The following is a 13,578-nucleotide window of genomic DNA, read 5'->3' as shown; positions in this document are numbered from 1 at the left end:
CAAGGATGTGAAACAGCTGTTAGAATAGATCACTAATACTATATGTGGATGCTGGATGCCATCTGTGCCATAAATCTCAAAATAAAGCATTTCTATCTTTATTTTATTCTGAAAACTCTAAGCATAGACCCAACACAAATATGTGATTAACCCAACTTCCCACAGTGATGTTTTTCAAGTTAGTCCAAAATAAATGCATGCTTATTTGCAGAACAAGTGTCTAAATGAGAATTTGAAGAACCTTGCTGTGGATGGTGATGCACAAAACAGTAAAACATAGAAGAGGACTTTGAGTGCTGTCTCAAGATGGAGAGCGGTGTTGTACTGTCATTGACACTAATTGTTACCTCTGTTTAAGTGAATGTGAAGTCTTAGCCACAGATACAACCCTAACTGTGCTCAACTACACTTGAGACATACAGATTAAAAAAGAGAAAATAACATTGCTGGTGAGAGGTTTTAGAGGAAGAAGACTTCATTGTCTATGGATATGTCATGGTTTTGGCCCAGATGGGAATAAAGAACAACAAAGCAGCTCCACACAAACTCATCACAGGATACCAATCCAAAACTTTCCTAAAGCACTAACATATTGGGAGGGTGAGGGTGGATATCACTGTCAGGCTTAGTTTTTTAATGGAAATCAATATTGGTGAGAGCAAGGCAAGAACTATCAACAGTGATTTCTTCATTTCAATAAGACAGGAAATAACGCTCAGTAAAGGCTAGTTTCTATTTTCCATGTCTGGCAATTGAAAACAAAGAAAATGAAAGCCCAGTGAATCTATAACAATGAGGCCTGTGCACATGGCAAACCACAGATCTGCTATGCCATGGGAATGCTCACAACTGCTTGGTGTCTGCAATGCAGAGACGTCACGATGAGGAGAAGTGGAAAATTCCAAAAGAAAAGGCGGCTTGCCTTCCAGGGCATTACACCCTAGAGATTACTTCTTATTGGAAATTATGTCTGTTCTTTTTACTATTTTTATAAACTCAGGACCCCAGTGAATCATGTGAGATACACCCCTGTGATCCCGCTGCTGCGACTCCTACCACCAGCTGATGACATTTGTCTGAGAGAGGCAGGGAGTGCGTGAGAACGGCTCCTCCTGCACCAGCTGCCTGCACTGTGCCCCTGCTGCTGCTCCTACCAGCAGCAGCTCCCCATCCTCTCAGGGTTTGGGAAAAAGATTACTTTTCCTACTTGCCAACATTAATTGAAGGCTGAGAAGGGAATTCAAAGTTCACAGTCCTCCAGTATCGCTGCAGCAGAGGTTACTGATATCGTGCTTAGAAGGCCTGAGCTGAACTGTGTCAGCCCACTTGAAGAGAGCAAAATAAGCACTACAGCACTCACACTGCAAGTGTAGCATTGTTTTTTCTAACCATTTGAGAAATGTCTTCACTACAGGAGCCACCATTATAGACTTTTCCCATATTATGTCTTTGCCTTCTCTAGAAATACAGGGCTTTAACTTGCAGACCACAAGGTCAGGCTGATCTCTGTGTGCGTCCTCACTGATCACAGAAGGTAAGTGCTTGCTCACAGAAGTGATTTGCAAATCTCGACTCACAGACTGTATGTTGTGATGATGAGTTTTTACTTACAGGAAGAAAAATAAATGGATCTCAATTATATGAATGCAAATTTCCAGTCCAAATTACATTTAATTAAATACTAATTAAAAGTAGTCAGGCTGTAAAAATACCTTTATGTTTCAGAACACACTACTAGTCCTCTGAGTCTTCTTTCTGGATTCACAAGTGATTTTTTGATGGAGGTGTAAACTTTATCCTGTGCCCTTTGAAAGCTGCACAATCTATTTATTTTTAGGAACATGCTTAAACCCCACATCTCCTTCACAAGTTTATGAGTTTAGAGGTTACAAATGCTGTGAAAAGGATAAATAGGTTCTACAGAACTTCAAATGTGAGGGTAAACATCTGAATGTGACAGATGTCAGCAGACACAAAGGCCAGAAACCACTGCCAGAGCCACCTTACTATCTTAATTTCTAGAAAACAAGGAGAAAGGTCAATATATGATAATAATTTAAAAATTCTTTACTTGAGCTACTTTACATATCATTTGTATCTTAATATGTAAACACTACATTTCATTTGAGAATTGGCTGCTTTAGTAGCATTTTCAACAACATTGGGAGGACACGGTTTTTCAATTAAAAAATAGTAATAATTGCTACTGAGGTTAAAGTTGTTCTTATGCATTTACTTTTTTTTTTTCCTGATCCATTGCCTTTTCCTGTGGTTGAGCTGAATACAGAAGATATGACTATGCCTAACATTTTGAAATACAAATTTTAAAAGAAATTACTTAAAAATTACATGTGGCATTTTTTAGTCACTCTCTAAAAAACATACCTATTTTTTGTTACAAAAAGAAACCTCAGCATTTAAGGACAGGTTAGCATTTGCTAATTTCTAGTTAAAATTAATCAACTGAGGAACAATAATTAAAAATCAATTACATTTGCCCCAAGCAACAGACTGATGGAATTCAGGTGAGTACTTTCCTAGTGCAATGGCTTCTTTTTAGATCCATTTGAACTCAGTCAGTATATTATCAGTATACTGCTTCTTGCATTACCTCCCCCAAACACACTTGTATCTCAAATGATCAAATATTTAACCATAGGCAATTTCTGCTTGAGCAATAAAGGCAGCAGGTAGATCCTATCTCAGGAACTTGTCATTAAACCAGTAAGGCTTAGCTTTGCCTGGGAGAGGTCAGGCACATCATGTTCCAAATATAAAGAGATGAACTGTCAACTGATAACAACTTCACTGAAGTTAAATTCTCTGCAATGGAAAGTACTATTAAATGAATTCTTTCAACCAAAAGCAAGAGCCTTTTTTCGAATTCCAGATCTTCCTGCCTTCAGCCATTAGTATAAATTCCCAGTGTGAGTTGTCAAAAGATGCCAAAGCCCCTGTGTGCTGGAGCTATACGCTATGTTGTTGAGCAAAGACAACTTAAACTGGTGCAATGGTGGTAAATGTAAGAAGCGTTATTCTACAGAGATGGGCTGGAGAAACAGTACGTTTACCTGGCATCAGTCACCTCCAAGCAATAGGCTTCTGGAAGTGCCATACATCACCTGCTTCCTTGACCTGTCAAATTGAGGCAGGTGAGGTGCAGCAGTATTTTGGAAACACTAAGGTTTCTTCTGATAAAAGATTAAGGCTTAAATTAAGCTCTTCCTGCTTAAACAAGGTGTGTGCAAAGGAAAATGGGGATTGAAAAGAGATCCTATGAGGGTATCTGCCTCAAGAGAAACTAGAAAGACCAGTTTTTAAACACTTCCAAGGCTTCACAGTAAATATTTATCAGTAAACAACACAATTGTTTAGTGTTTATATGTTGAGGAAAGTTTATTTACTGGGTTTTATCAGGGATTTGATGTAAAATGATTCCTCTCTGTGGAACAACACTGTTATTTACATTAAGCCAAAAGCGCCAATGAAGTCAACCTAAAAAACCCTTAAAACTTGCTTTTACCTTTAAGAACTCTACAAAATAATAACACAAAAGTACTACTGCTAACCAATCTGCCACCAGATAAAAATCTCCTTCAGTTCCAAAAAAAATTGCTTCTAATTTCTTGTTCAATTTCCAAAAATATCCTTCTTTATCAGAGCTCTTAATAATGCCTACAACAATACACATCTTAAATGACATGAATCAGTTAAAAAGTTTAGGCCCTTCAGCTTATTCATACACAGCTGTGTAGTGCACAGCACACTAGCATCTGAAAAAAATATTAAAATAACACTACTTACGTTAGCCACAATTGCTTGACAGAACATTATTAAAATTCTGAGTTACAGTCATCAGGTTAACCATCTGACTGCAGCCCAGCCACCCACCACACCTCTTTTGTAAAAGTGAATGGATTCGTTGAGATTTTAGCTTTTACTCTCTTAAATACGTGCTCGTGTTTTTGGTGACATACTTATCTTTGAATCTCCTCCCCTTTCCCTCATATAGATAACACCAGATTTATTTGGTAGCAAAATATATTTTGTTTGAGACTCTGAAAACTCATATGATCAGATCTTTTATTTTTTTTTCCCCCCATACATTAGGTAAATATTGTGGAATTATGAGAAGGAGAAGAATTGATAGCTCTGTCTGCCTTGCAACTAATAAAGTTTGTCCATTTGCCCCTCATGGGGGACAAACTGTTAAGAGACTCTTGGTACATCTGTGCCAGAGATGGATGGGATCCTCCATGTGCTATATCACTGGCGTCTGAAATGTTTCAGCAATTGTTTGAATATGTCTCCCTCTCACATGGATGGCCTAATAACGTGATGTCATATTAAAGCCTCCTCCTGTTGGGCAACTGAGAGTGCCTTCCTGTTCTCCCCAGCTGTCTAATTAAAACAACTGGCAATAACTTATTTCTCTCAGACTCCTACATCTCTGATAAATGTGTCTGAAATTAGACAACATATTCAAAAGTTATTAGGGAAAATGGAGAAAAAAATTAAAACATACAAAAGGTGACTTCGCTCTCATAATCCAGTAACTTTCCATTGTAAGCCTTCAAAGATAAAGTTCTACTACTTTACTTTCTGACACTATGTGTTTCTCTATTCTGCTCCACAAGGACCAGCTCCTCTACTAAAATCTTTACTCTTTTACGTGCTTCATTTACCACTACCTGTTCTTATCCATACCTAACCTCAGCTCCTTCCCTTTGTTTAATCATAGGACAGGTCCACAGAACACAGTTCTAGGAGTAAAAATTCTATGACCAACACAAGTGCTCAGCCGAGCATGCTTGGCTCCCTTTGCTAACTCAGCGTGTCCTCTCACAGACTCTGTTGGTTGGTTAGCACCCAACTTGCTCACTGAGCTGCTGTCTGTGAAACCATTTGCTGTGTATCAAGACATAGAGACTACAAAAGAAATTTTGATAGGTGGGAGTTCACTAATAAAATAGTCCAAAGCTTAATTAGTCAAGCTGACAAACTAGCTTTGTTTCTTCTTTTCTCCCCAGAGCCAGACTAGACGTTCAAGATCTATTTTACTGTCCTAATGTGTGACCATTCCCTCTCTTAAGCTGTTTTGAGTATGTGTATATTTTAAATGCCTGATCTATTTCTCACTGAAAACAACAGAAAGACCAGTGAAGTTCAACAAAATTAGATTAGGCAAAATTTAGTATGTCTGAAGCGCTGTAGCTTCCAGAAACACTATGACAACTGTTACTAATATCATATCTGGTATATAAGTTCTTCAAATAAAACTGCCATTGAACCAAATGCTTATTATAAAGAATTCCAGGAGAAAGAATAGTTTGCCAGTGCAATCAACATGTGGAGGGGTTTTTTTCTTCCTAGGGTTTCATTGTATTGCAAAGCAGCTGCAAAGTAAGAATGTTGGTACTACAGCTCATCCTTTAAAGTGATATGATCCAAGGCAAACAGTTCTGGCTAAAGAGTTTCCCAAGCATTAAGTCTACAGGTTGAGGAAGAAAAGTACTAGTCTGCTTCTGTTTCATGACAAACCCTAGGTTCAAGACAAATCAAATAACAAATCAACGCAGCAGTATCTCAGATGACCTAAGAATGGAACTGCCAACCTACGACCTTGTGATCAGGTATGTTCAAAGCACTAGGAATTGATTTGTAATTCAGCTGCAACAGAGTACCTGCCTCCAGAACACCTACTTCTTTTGGAAAAGAGAACTGCCATATGTGGCTTGACAGTTGCTACCTTTTGGCACAAGAACATCAACTCTGTGCTTTAGTTTAGATGAACACATAACAGTGAAATTAGAAAATCCTTGTTTGGTGCACAGAGCTGATACATAAAGACGGTCTTATGAGCTACTCAAGACCTAACTACAAATAAAGCTTTTAAAGAAAACAATATCACTTACATGTCATAGTCTACATTTTCTTGTATCAGCGATAGGTCAGAGCAAGCTGAGGAGTAATAGAGAAACAGTTTATGTCATTTGGACATTTTTAAAGGTGTACTTAACACAGAGAAGAATGCTGTTTAAAAGAAAATGCATGCTCCGTGCTAGGCCAAACTCTGGGATCTCGGCACTTCAGCCAGCACTGGACTCTGCAGGCACTTTGCTGAGGAAGTAAGCATTCAGTGACATTGCAGTCTCAGGAACCAATCCACAGCCCTTTTAAAACAAAAAGGTACCTTTTTTTTTGACACAAGGTGCTGTGCCAAAATAAATTTCCTGCAGAACTACTGTCCTTTCAGCCTCCTATAATTGAAAAACATTACTTGCCACTGTTACTAGACTGAAGTATGTCTTTATTAAATTGAAGCCTCAGTGTACAAACACAACATACAACTGTATAATTGTATCTTTTTTTTTTCTAAAAAGTAAATAACACTGAGCAGATTGAGGGATGATTTTTCAAAAGTGTTTTGGCATAGCTCTGCTTTTATTGAATTCAGTAGTAAAGCCCTCATTGACTTTAGTAGGAATTTATGGAACTCCAGTCCCAGCACAGAAATATTTTCTTCCAAGATGTATTTCTTTACCCTATACACAGAAAGGAAATAGAAAACTATTGATAAACAGGAAGCAATACCTGGGCATGCACAAACTGCCCTTGCTAAAACCAATTGGATGTTTCTTCTTTTAAATCTATCAGGGGGATATATAGTAGCCTGAGTGCAATATATCTTTTTACTTAATGTGCAGATATGTCCCACTAGTGCTGGTGTGACACTAGACACACTAGATTAGATTGCTAAACAATTAACTAAATCTTACCATAAATCACTAGTTTTGTTTGGAGGTAACACACAACCACGTTTCTACATCTACTTTTTATTGGTCCTGTGGGTTGTTTCCTCACTTATAACCTTTGGATAGAATTGTTTTAATGAGCTATGATATCCTGAAGTGCTAAGATGTAGTGCTGGTAAGGAATGTGGTAACGTACATGTATCACTTTTAACATAGCTCCATTTCTTTATAAAAAGCTCCTTCCCTCACATCTCAGCCATTGTTCAGTGAATGTCAAACAAAATGGTTCCAAAATAAAAAGGGAAGAGAATGTACATGCGACATCATTATTAATGTTAAGAATATATTCAAATTTCATATTTATTCAGCACTTTTGGCTACAGAACTTCTGTTACTGAGATTGCTGGTGCATGAGTGTTACAAGCAAGAAATATGAGAAAGAACTGAACAATCTGACCAAAGTCATAGAAGAAGCAACAGACAGGAACCAGACACTGTCTTGACTTTTAACCCCTGGACAACGGTAATGTCAATCAAGAATACGCTCAAAGAGAGAGGGAACAAATCAGTTCTGGGTTAGTCCAGCTGTTTTTGCTATCTTCAAGGTGAACATTTCTACCATAGCAATTTGAAAAATTCCAGTACATCTTACAAAGCACCGTAACCGTATGCCTAAAGGCTTGTTTTATCTTCTATCCTCCATCCACCTCCAAACAGTTCATTAGGTCATTTCAGAAAACATTTCTACTCCTCCGCAGTTAGCTGCAGCCATCTGCCTCTGCAGGGAAAGCCCGGGCAGATGTGCAGCTTGCATTCCTGCTCAGGCGTGACAGGGGCAGGCGGGCAGGTGCAGGCAGCCCCCAGAGCAGATGACAGGCAGGTGCGTGCGTGCCATCGCTTCCCAACGGCATGGCACGCGCCCTTCCCTGCCCAGCTCCAGGCCCTGCACGGCACCTGCTCTGTGGGGACACGGGGCAGCCCCACCTCCGCAGTGCAAACACAAGCCCTCACCTACTGCTCCTTCCTTCTAACACACAGTGTGTGAGGAAGTGAAAGCTATGTATCTTGTGAGTAAACATACACTTTGACCAACACAAGCTTGGCAGGAAAATGTCAGTTGGTACAAGGAATCATTATTTTACCCCTCTGTAATAAGTTATCTCTGACTTTTTCAAAGCTGCCGGTTTGCTTAATATTTTGGGAGAGCTTTATTACCCTCACTAGCAATAACCATGTTTCACTTTCTGCAACATTATTAGGCACAGATTACATAATTGTTATCTGAAATTCCAGAGTGTCTTTTACTTTAAACATCCCGAAGAATGTTTTGTGCTATAAATTGCTTTTAGACTTTATATAACTGAAACATTGCTGCTATTTCCTTCCTGTTGAAACCTTGCTAATAACGAGCTACAGGACAGTAAAGGGGAAAAAGTCACACAGAAGCAGAGCAAGCTTACACAATTATGGAGACAAATTCAAGAACATCTCTCACAAAGGAACACAAATCCTCTCTTATAAGGCCCTTGCTCAAGATTTTCTCCATGAGCAAACTGTATCAAACAAAATTAATGCATTTTTTTCTCAGAAGGTAGAAGAGCTGATCTAGCCATGCTAGGGGTTTGTACTTGTGCCAATGACACATAACAGAATTCACAGTTATGTGAATTCTGATACCAGAGCTTACATCAAATGTAAAAAATGTTCAGTGAAATAGACTCTAATAATACTAATAAATATACCAAATTTGGTAAAGTAGAAAATGGGTGAGAGCGAGGCAGAACAGCCATCTTCTCTAGAGCTTGAATATGTCAACCTAAGACTTTTTAAAAATAAGTTTATGAACCAACAGCAGAAAAGAAAGGGTAGAGCCAGTTGTCCATGCCATGGGACCAAGCAAAACTTGAATTTCTTCAGAACAATAAGAGATCCTTATGAAAATGGAAACAGATGCTAGAGATGGGAATTCAAAAATATGCTGTAAGTAGTGCGCAACTTCAGCTTCTGAGATACAATAGTATTTGCACTAAGGCTAGATCTGTAGAAACATAATATTTCACTCTCAGTAACAGACTGGGAGAGCCATACCCTCCACTTCAGTGTCATTAGGGAAAGTAAATAGGTTCTGCAATAGAAAGGCAGCACATTGAACTAGGAGTGCTGGCCCAAGAGGCCAAAACCCGGCTATTATGAGAGAAGCAGAGTATAGGTGCCTGAAAACTTTCAGCCTTAATATACAGATTTCACATAAGTGGGCTCATTTAACATAACTTTCTCTTGACTAATCCTGCAATTTTGTTGTTGTATTTTTTTAATGGTTACAGATAAAACTAATTTAACTACTTGAAGACTGTTTCAATTTGGACACATTCATTTAAGACTTATGTTGAGGACATATGAAGAAAGTTATATTTCTGGGTTTGAATAGGGACTGAACCAATCTCATCTTGAAATCACATCCCATACTGCTGCACTTTTGTTCCAGATTAGCCCAGAACATCAAGAAAACCGAAAGACTGCAGATGAGGGAATGGGTTGTGGAAGCAATGCCAGGATCAGTAAACCTCCCTCAATCTTCTCCCTTCCCCATTCCCTGCCAGTTACAATCTCATCTATCATTTTAAAAACACTTTTGACAGATGCAGGTTTTGTTGGAATAGAAGCCTTGATTCAGTAAACATTTGGGAATGCACTCAAATTCCAGTTTAGTTAATACTAACGTAGACTGCAGAAGCAGGTCCTAAGTCCATAAGGCAGGTTTATCTATGAGATCTTTACAATATTCTTTCTTGAATTTTATGTTTTGCTCAACCCATTTACACTTCAAGCAAATATTTATTAGGAAACGAATCACTTAGGCACAATAAACATACACTCTCTGGACAAGAAAGGATTTTTTCTTTTCAACAATCGTATTTTGAAAAACTTGATAGTTCACATAGGCTGTTAGGAGTCTATCTCAAAAGTACTGCATCCAATGGTATTGACAAATGTAGCTTGGCTTGACAAATGGCAGAAGATTGAAATTCTGGAATACTCAGGATCTGGGTATTATTTATGCTTTTCTATTGGCATGGCAAGGGAGAAAGAATATAGAGTTTAAAAACACAGAATAGATTTAGCAACGTCCTTCTGAAATTTGAGGGATCCTAACTAAGATATCTGCACACTATCATAGAGATCATCCAGTCCAACCCCCTGGCAGAAGCAGGTCCACCTAGATCAGGTCGCATAGAATACTCATAGACTTGATTTAGACTACTTTAGATCATACTGCGTTTTTGCAAGAATATGGCTAAGCATCCCTCTGGAAAACATTGTGAGAAAAATATCTTGTATAATATTGGTATAATACTATTACCACACTAATTTTGCTTCTATGACACTGTACAATACAAAAATTCAAACATTTTTTGCAATTACAATTCCTGCTAAAGCTATTTCTGCCTGTCAAACTCGTTAACTAGCTTGCAAAGGGATTTTTTTTATTGTTCCAAAAGTTAATTATGTAATATTTGATACATATTTTGTGAAAGTTCATTTGTAATCAAATTGCAAAGAGTCTCTGGTGTTTATAATTTAAGATCTAAAATGAATGTGCTCATTTTGTTATCTGTAATACTTTTAAAGTGAGTGAAAGCACTTGAAAAATTGAAGGAATACACTTCAGCACTTGACTTTCTTGTACTTCATACACAGCCAAACTGTTCCTTTTATGAGTAGCACAAAAGACATAATTACTCCAAAGCAGATATTCTGGAATAACTGGATATTTTATGGCAAAGCTACAGACAGCTTGAAAATGCTATAAATTCCATCAGTGATGTGTATGTGCACCCATGCATCTGCTGCTACCTTCTGAGTTTGTATTTTCTGGCATGTATTTCACTTGTAAAAGCATTTAACAGGATCTAAATTTCATCTACCAGTTCCAAGGTGTATTTCTTTTTTAACTAAATTTCCCTATCTCATTTTTTGGCCACAACTTTAAGAAAAGGTGTGATTCACAACTTCACACCCGCAATACAAACTCCTCATACATCCGCATGTTTAGAGACATCTTAGAAAAAACATATTTGTGTCTATAAGCTATTATACCCTCACCTGTTCAAGCAGAGTTAGACATGTATTACAGTTGAAAGATGACCTATAATTGCACTTGTAAACAACCTGGGCCAGAACAATATAAGAAACAAGACTGCAAGCATAACTGCTAGTGCTTCTTTTTCTCTGCAATGGACTCAAAGTTAGACTGGTGGCTCTCTGGGCTTTCTGCCCAAACAGCACACCAGATTAAAATAGAAGGAGGGAAATAGGCAACCTGGGGTCAAAAATTTAATTCTGACCTTATGGATAAGCTCTATGGGAGGCGGGCAAAGCAGAATGTTAATCTACCATATAAGGGAGGGCACAAGGAACCTAGGAAAAAAGTTAGAGAAAAAGAATGTATAGTATGTCATCTCTATCGTGCTCCCATTTTGGTATTTTGAAACCATCTATCTTGAAAAATAATCAAATCTTCATGTATAAACATTATGTTATGCTCAGAAAGCAATATTTAATGTGCATTTTAGTTTTATGTCGACAGCCCACTTTCAGCAAGAGATAAACTGTTTTTTATGGCTTTAACCCACTTTATTGAAACCATCAACATTTCTGTTTCATAAATTTACGGGTCTATGGCTCTCATTAACTATGAAATATGGATAGCGTATCAGAAAGCAGATTTGAAAGGGAAGGCTGAAAAGTTCTCATTATTCTATTTCTCTCATACTTCACAATTGAAGTTAAGTTTTCTTTTACTATAACATATTTGCTAATAGACTCCTTTGCAGTAACAGAGGAATTCTTTTTGTGATCAAACCAGTGTTCTTCACAAGGGGTAGACATTTTTTTTCCTACATTTAAACTAATAATATAGTGTTACGTTTAAAATTGGAAGTAGCAAACATTTCCAGAAAATTTTGCAGATAAGTTTAACATAACTTCCTTGAAAGCTCAGTTATAAAGTTGTTCCTTTGGATCATGTTTAACTTGTCAGTGGAGAACAAAAAGTACAGAGAACGGATTAAAGTCTATTCCTCTGTTTTCCCACTGTAAACCCCATATATTCACTGGCTATGGACCAATGTAATTTATTGCACTTGGATCCTTTGATATTAAACACAAATACTACAAAATTAAGCTGTTAAATAACTACTGATATCCTGTTTACTAACTACAAAAAAAATACTTCAAAGCATAACTTGATTTTCTAAAACTACTAAAGAAATGCAGTAATAAGTAAAAACAGTTCGAGCTATACTGAGATAGACTCTTTGAGAAGGAGATGCTTGAATCACAGTGCTCAATAAGCTTGCTCTATTGATCATTATGTTTACAATATTTATGTAAGATATTCTATTAGTTTAGTCTCTTGCCCTGTCAAGAGAAAATTTACAGGACATTACATTCATCCAGGCACCACATTTAAGAAGCCCTGAAACAAGAAAAAGACTATGTTTTACTCCTCCTGTGAAGTGAGGTTAACCTCTTATGAATCTTCAAACTTAATCTGGTACTACCACAAAATAACAGGTGGTTTATATATGAAGAAAAAAAGAGTATTTTTATGGCAATTAATACAATGTGGCATCTTCTCTTGACATAGCCTGACAAGTCAGAGATTTGTGACAAACTGAAAAACAGCAATATTTTTCCATGGGAGGATCTAGGCCATCAGAACACAGGAAGAAATATTAATTTGAAGGCAATGGGGGAAAGTTTTGAAACTGTTATTCACCTATTCACAGCCTCAGAAGGGAAAGAAGCCAAATCTTTCCTTACTATTCTCTTCAGAGGGATTTATTCTGTCCCAAACTACTACTGTGAATTATAGTAGAATAAGACAAGGAAGTGCTCTACAGAATAGCCCGATACAAAATTCTCAACTGCATTATATGACTCTTTTGTTGTTTTTTAGCACAGCAAAAAAGCATTCTGCATCAGTGCATGAAGTGCTTCCATAAACAGCAGTGATGCAACTTTGGAAAGTACTTGCCAATAGTATGTATAAATCCATTTCAACAATGTACAGTCCACTTCGTAGAGTGATACAGTGGAAGACCAGCTTCATGTGTCACATACTTTAATGTCAACAATGGAAGAACAACAATATCTGATCTACCATAAGCCTTGTGACAAAGTTATAATATTTTGTAAACAACTTTACATTACTAGAATGACTGCTGATAAGCAGCATACATTGATTAATCTTGGGCTGCAACACTCAGATTTATAATTTCCAAGGACTATGACACAAGTTAATTGCACAAAGACATCTATCTTTCAAGATCCTTTCTAACCCTTAAGATTTTATGATTCTATGTGACTCAAACAGAATATACTTCCAAGCACTTCAGAAACATATATAAGAGTAAAACTGAAATAGTCCCTACATTTTTGCTGTTTTCAATACTGCCTTCATCTCATTGCTTCCTTTTTGTTACACAGATCTAACACTTGGTCAGCTGCAGAACAAATTCGTGATGAATTCAGAAAAAAATGATAGGAAGCTGGACTTCATCTGTTATAGATAATCAGATAATGAAACTGGAATCACACCAGTTTTCTTATTTTGGTTCCCATGCGCTAGGAACGAATGGGAAGTAACCTTGTTATCAGCAAAAAGTACTTTAAAACTCTAATGTGGACTACTCAAAACGGAATTTACTGGACATATACGCAAAATTTTCACAGTGAAGCTACATTAAGGTTCCAACCATTTCTAACCCTTTCACTTTTACCTTTAAGTAAACGCACAACTCAAATAGGCATTGACACT

General features: G+C 37.3%; 1 protein-coding gene across 8 annotated transcripts in view; it reads right to left on the bottom strand.

Moving 5' to 3' along the window:
- Window positions 1-13,578, bottom strand: part of FAM120B (family with sequence similarity 120 member B) — a 56,992-nt gene that overhangs the window by 17,253 nt on the left and 26,161 nt on the right. The window lies entirely within an intron of this gene.

This window comes from Colius striatus, chromosome 2 (assembly GCF_028858725.1).
Source record: "Colius striatus isolate bColStr4 chromosome 2, bColStr4.1.hap1, whole genome shotgun sequence".
Lineage (NCBI taxonomy): Eukaryota > Metazoa > Chordata > Aves > Coliiformes > Coliidae > Colius > Colius striatus.
The sequence above is the reverse complement of the archived record's forward strand: the minus strand, read 5'-3'. Positions and strand labels throughout refer to the sequence as shown.